General features: G+C 36.2%; 1 protein-coding gene across 1 annotated transcript in view; it reads left to right on the top strand.

Annotated features, from left to right (window-relative positions):
* Positions 1-493: 493 nt before the first annotated feature.
* LOC141438450 (calaxin) overlaps positions 494-6,708 on the top strand; it is a 16,652-nt gene continuing 10,437 nt past the window's right edge. Inside the window, exon 1 of the mRNA XM_074102327.1 lies at positions 494-557. The gene's annotated coding sequence lies outside the window, so the exon portion shown is untranslated. The remainder of the gene's footprint in view (positions 558-6,708) is intronic.

The following is a 6,708-nucleotide window of genomic DNA, read 5'->3' as shown; positions in this document are numbered from 1 at the left end:
TTGGGCTATAAGCGGTGCTATAAGTACCTACGAAGGGCGATTACATGCATTCTAGAGTAAAATGACCGCTATATAAATATTTTATTGAATGTCATTAACAATATTCGATATATTTTTTCACGCATGGGTTTGAAACTCTTAAAGGAAAACCAATATCAGTTCATGATTTAAAAGTTCTTTTTTTTTATAAAGTTTAATGTATCGCGTCTTGGGCTGTTAAATAGTCAATAACACTTATCAAACCACAATATAATTATATTTATCAGATCAAACGGAAGATTTTAATGTATAATGTAGAGCCAAAAACTGGTCGATTTCTAACCTGACTGCGCAAACTTTGTCATAAGAACTTTACTTCGGAACCTCTGCATATCCTTGGCAGAGCTTTGCGACAAGCTGAAAAAATTCAATACCACCCAAATCGGTATCTTAGCAACGCCACAAATGGTACCGCTTTTACAGTACAGTGGATCAACGCCTTGTGAAACATAAATCATAGGCCACCATTATTGACGTGTGTGTATTGTGCTAGGGTGACTTGCGTGCATAAATCAAAAGTAAGTATAACGTTCCTTTCTGATTGGTTTAGATTTAAAGTTGCGTACGTATCAAACGGGGATGTGTGAGTGAACTTTTCTGTCTGTACCTACCTTTGAAATCGATGTTTCGTGCAGTGGAAAGCGCCTTGAAGATTATGCTGCCTTAGTAGTTTTTGGTTCTATGATTCAATTTACCTGGTGTGGTTTGAAGTTAGGTTTTTGTGTTGTCCCACTAATATTGCGAACGTTTGTAAGTGTTTGTTTGTTTCCTTATCCTTATCACACAGATAGACAGTTTCGAGTCCCGGTGAAGGACATAGGATAGTTTATCCCGGAAAATTGCATAATTCCCGCGGGATAGGTATAAATTAATTCTAAGCGGACGGAATCGCAAGCAACAGCTAGTTGATATTTAAATTACAGCTACAACTGCTTTTTTATGTACTCATACGTATTGGTTTGTATTGTACTGGGCTATAACCTACGTTGATCGTTCGATAAGTGTTTTGTATGTACAATGTTAAGCTGAAAACACTAGTGAACTGAATATAACAGTTTGCTGTTGCTGTTCCAGTAATAATATTTCAAACATATCTACTCTAGAAGTTCTGTACCCAAAGGGCGACAAAAGGACCCCTGTTACTATCGCTTTGTTGTCCATCTGTCTGTCTGACACAGGGCTGTATCTGGAGAGCCCACACACATAATACATATGTATTGTTATTGCCAATTTAACAATAATAAACGTGAGCAAAAATTTGATCAAAAATATCTGAACACGTTTCTACCCCGTTAACAAGAGTCGTGTTCAGATATTTTTGATAAATTTTTGCTCACAAGTTAATAAACTTGACTGTACATATTTTTAATTTTATTTATAAATAATTTATTGAATCAGGCGTTACTTTGCGGAGGTCCATATCAACGAACTAAAAGAACACAACACTAACATTTGTAGCTAACATTTGGTAGCATGGTGTACGGTTGTGTTAATCTGAAGATGACTTCTGGTTGAGTTCGAAACGCGTCAGTGTAGTGTGGTGGTGGTGATAGATGGGTTTGTGTGATTTGTGTGTGTTAAGTTTGGAGGTGGAGGAACTGCATGAACACGCATATCTTGCATAAATATAGCTATCATAAGGTCGCGGTTTTTTCTATGTCTAAAGAAATTATTTTAGTTCATTTATTTATAAAGTTTAAACAACTTCCCCAAGGCAGACTCCAGCTTCATCGGCTTTTAATTGATATGTATACAATATCTATATTTACTTGTATCATCTTTTATGAGTTCAAGGCTTGTATGTTTAACAGTTACAGAGATAGTATAAGGAGTAAACAAAAAATAAGTTATTTTTTTAAAGTAATAATCACTCCTTATTAAAAAAAAGATACCTAGGAGTGACGTTACACGAAACTTAAGCCGGCTATTATGTCTAATTGACAAAAGAAAATATTCATGGGCGATATTTTTTGAAAATATATTTGACGGACTAATTATATATTTTTTGAGTAGCCTTTTTAGAATCTAAAGAGTTAATTTTATCTTATTATGTGTCTTAATTACAATTGCCATACTGTAAATTTAGCTCCACTGTGGGTAAACTGAAAGCCCATGAAATCGCGTGCAATTTAGGGCCCATTCACATTCCGGTGCAAAACCCAACATGCAGGGCGATAGCATCTTACCATCCAACTTCTAAATCGTAGGCCACGTATGGGGTACCTTAACTTCGATGTACAAAGCAAAATAGAACATTATACGTTGACGATATGGTTGATACGAAAGAGTAAAGCTCGTTTATGGAGTAGACTTTTATCATTATTACAGGCCAGTAATAAAGTTCAAATCTTATCGATGGAATATAATATGGTCCATATTATATTTGTTAATTGCTATGGATACTTACTAGCCAAGTGTGCTTCTTACAGTACCTACAAATTAACACAATAAAATTAGACATAGATACACATACAGTTCTAGACCACAATAGTGCCCTCCTAAGCCAAAAGGCGCTATTTAAAAAAAACACTTTGAATGAATGAAGAAATGAATGAATGAATGAATGATAAGTTATTCGCTGAATATGGTTACAACAGGTGGAAATAAATAACGTACTTAGTATCTAGCATATCCTACCGGAATCCGGCGTGCGAATTTAACATTTATGTACACAATGAATTATTTACAGTCATAATTATATTTAGGTATTACATGTCAATTTTATAATAATAAGATACAATTTTCAACAATAATAATAGTAATAATTTAAATTATAAGCATAACAGTTGTCAGGTTTACAAAACTTTGTATTCAATTATTCAATATCTATTGAATTCAATATCTTTTGAGTTATTAACACTAATTAATAATATGAATTGTGTAGCTTAAAACATTCTACATCACATGGTGTAAACACAGACTGACAGAAAAGCGATTTTTTTGAGATAACGCCTTAGGAGGGCAGAATAAATATTTGCTTTTTATTAGCTTTACCTGTGGTGTAATGCACGCATATCTCACCGATATTGCAAATGCGAAAGTTTGTAAGTATGCATGTATGTTTGTAACTCCGTCACGCTAAAACGGGTAGATGAATTAGGATGAAATTCTGTTGTAGATAGCTGGATGTCTGGAATAACACATAGGCTACTTCTTACCCTAATATTCAGATGCGATCGGGATAAAATGTCGAAATTTCAACCACTGGGCTTGGTTATAGAATTAGGCTAGGTTGTTTTATTGCAACGTCGATGAATACAAAGATGTCATTGTTGGGGTTTACACTAAATTTTGTTAAATCCCAGAATTTCAATTTGATTGCTAGTTCTAATGGATTACGCGTTCAAACCTATGAGTACAATAGCTATAGTTATGTATAAATAACCGGCCAAGTGCCGGGCTAAAGTATATAAACACCACAAAACCTAAAAAAACAGACTTGTGTTTAAACAATAGTAACGCCTGTTAAAAATACACGGCAAGGTGTTTCATGTCTGTAAGTACCTACATAAAATATTGCAAGGAGTTAATAATTCTCATATTGTATTTAATCTTCAATCTCCCTTCACAGGATACAGATCAAGGAATTTCGGCACAAATTTGTGCCTCTGGGAGAGGACAGGTTAAATAGGCGGCGCTACAACTCAGTAGGTAGCAACTTTCTTCAGACACTTTCGCTACTTTAGCGCCACGCTGGAGGTATTTGGTTCTGCTATTTACCGCTTCTGGGACACTTTTGCAAATTCTCCCTCGTAAGACATTATCTTTCCCTCTACAATCCATTCTCATATTGCATGCACTGTCATCTCATTAGTCATAATAATATCTAAATGAGCCTCATCATGAAGACCATTTGCCCGCGATATGTTTTATTTATGACGACAAATTGCCGTCGTTCGTTACACAAACCTATTTCCCATTGAAATTGCTTTGCATTAAGACAATTTCAAGGAACTTTCGTTATAGGTTTAATACGATTTGTTTGTTTTGCCTCAATCTTACAATATGAGTTATCTTGCCGTATTTAGTTCTCGGAACTTTATAAATTATTTCTATTATCAACAGATATTTCTTATTAAAATGAAATTTTAAGTTCATTGAACAAAAAACTACCTACACTGTAATAATTTCCAAAATAACAAAATTGTTTACTTTCACTGAGTCAAGCATTGTAGTAGGGGAGCCAAGAGGGTATTTTGCGTTTTACGCCAGCGCGTCAGAAAACCATAGGGGGAGAATCCTTGCACCCTGTAATATACCCCCACCATATATGAGCCCTTAATATAGGGACGTCCGTTGAGGATAGCCGATCAGATTATTTAAAAAACCGGCCAAGAGCGTGTCGGACACGCCCAAAATAGGGTTCCGTAGCCATTACGAAAAAATTTAGTAATATTTTTCTAAGGATTTCGTATTTTATACGGAATCTTCCAAGTTTAGGTATATTTTATACCTTAGGCTGCTATTTAAGAGTAAAACTACTAATAATTCTCAAGCAAACTTAGCCGTTACTCGTACTGTTTTCCTTGAAAGTTTGATACAATTACTACCATCCTGAATTTTTTCAAATTTTTCTACCCACCGAGTTAGATTTTAGAGGGGGGGACGCTCGATTTTAATGAAAATTTTCACTCTAAAGTTGAATATTTCGCAAAAAAATCAATGAATCAAAAAATCGTCTAAGCAAACCCCTAATGGTTATAAAAGACCTATCCAACGGTACCCCACACTATAGGGTTGGATGAGAAAAAAAAACGCCCCCACTTTACGTCTATGGGAGGTACCCTAAAAAAAATTTTTTTTTAGTTTTTTATTGTACCATTTTGTTGGCATAGTTTACATATATATCCGTGCAAAATAACAGCTTTCTAACATTGATAGTCCCTGAGCAAAGCCGCGGACGGACCGACAGACAGACATGGCGAAACTATAATGGTTCCGTTTTTGCCATTTTGGCTCCGGAATCCTAAAAAAAACCCTTAGAAAAACTCGAGCGCGTCAGATTAAGACAAGGTAGGTTAATTACATGAACAAAAGGTCGTTGTCTTGGGAGAATAGAATAATTGACATAAAGTTCATTGGTTAATTTAATTTAAATCGATTTATTTTGAACAAAAGCAAGAACCTCGTTTCTTGTGCTCTTCATTTTTTATTTTATTTTTTATTTGCAAAACATCATGTTCATGTTGAGATGTTAAAAGTAAGATTGATAGTCTCAATGATGACAATTAACTTATAAGAGTAGGCATGCAAAAATTTTTGAATATTATGAAACAAGACGAAACTAGGATAGTAATTATTAAATTCAATGTCAACGATACAATTATTTAAGTATGAATACAAATCCAAATTGTCAATTCAAAGCGACTCAATCCAAATATAAACCCTTTACGTCAACTGATTCTAGGTAGGTACTTTTACTTTACTGATTCTGTGGTACTGTAGCTACTTGTAAGTACCTACTATTACTTATTTTGTGGTACCTAGGTACTGTGCTGATTCACCACCACAAACATGCAGCCAGCTACTGACTATATCTATGACTTCCATTAGCTAGCAGGCCGTACCTCGCACCGCTCTATCATGCGCGATTACTTGCTCCCTTAATTACCAAGTTGCCGACTAATCTATTAGTTTGTCTTCATTATACGAAGTTTTGCATTTCCAACTAATTTCCAGGTATTCACGCTATGTAGTACGGGGTTAAACTGACCCAGTTTAGATGTATTTGGCGCTATTTTAGTTTTTAATAGAAACTTAACTGCAATCTCATTTTGTTTTTTTTTTAGTCTATACTATACAGTGCCCTCTTGACCTCCACAACTCCTGATCATTGCCCAAATGTCAGGCCAAACTTTTGCATACAAGTTCAAACGTCTCGTCATTTCTTTCTTGGTCTATCTGTAAAATAAAATATCTCGATCGGAATGTGAATAGCAAGGTAAAGTACACAAGCGTCACAGAATAGAGCTCTAGTTTCTCATTCGGGCTTGATTGCGAAAAGGGAACTTCACACTTCACCATTGATTACTTCATAGATGTGCAACAAGCTAGGTTTCCTCGAGATCTTTCCCCTCACTGAAACACTCAATATAAATCCCAAAAGTAACTTTGCGCATATAGATAAATTAAGATAATCTCAGTAGGATATCGGCTCATCCTATACCGTTTATACCGTTTCAGTTTCATTTATCTAAGTCACACGAAATTGGTGCCAAAATCCCAGCAACAGCGTCCGGAAGATCATCATCATCATCCCAGCCTATATACGTCCCACTGCAGGGCACAGGCCTCCCGCAGAATGAGAGGGCTTGGCCATAGTTCCCACGCGGCCCAGTGCGGATTGGGAACTTCACACACACCATTGAATTGCTTCGTCCGGAAGATGTCCACTATTAAACACAAGCCTCCTCTTTACTACACTACAATTTACCACCTGTATCCACCGCGGGATCTCGGTGGATACGGGAAGCACAAGACCGGTCTGACTGAAGAAGGCCTATACCCAGCAGTGGACGTCTTTCGGCTGCCATGATGATAATGATGATGATGACGATGATCCGCCGTTTGCTCTTAACTCTCGTCATGCCGTCTATCCACCTAGTGAGAGGCTTGGTGGTCACCACTCGAAATCCTTTCTCCCTACGATTCTACAAGCGGTTCTGCGAG

Source organism: Choristoneura fumiferana, chromosome 18 (genome assembly GCF_025370935.1).
Source record: "Choristoneura fumiferana chromosome 18, NRCan_CFum_1, whole genome shotgun sequence".
In the NCBI taxonomy this organism is placed as follows: Eukaryota; Metazoa; Arthropoda; class Insecta; order Lepidoptera; family Tortricidae; genus Choristoneura; species Choristoneura fumiferana.
Note: the sequence above shows the minus strand (reverse complement) of the source record. Positions and strands in the feature narration are given on the sequence as shown.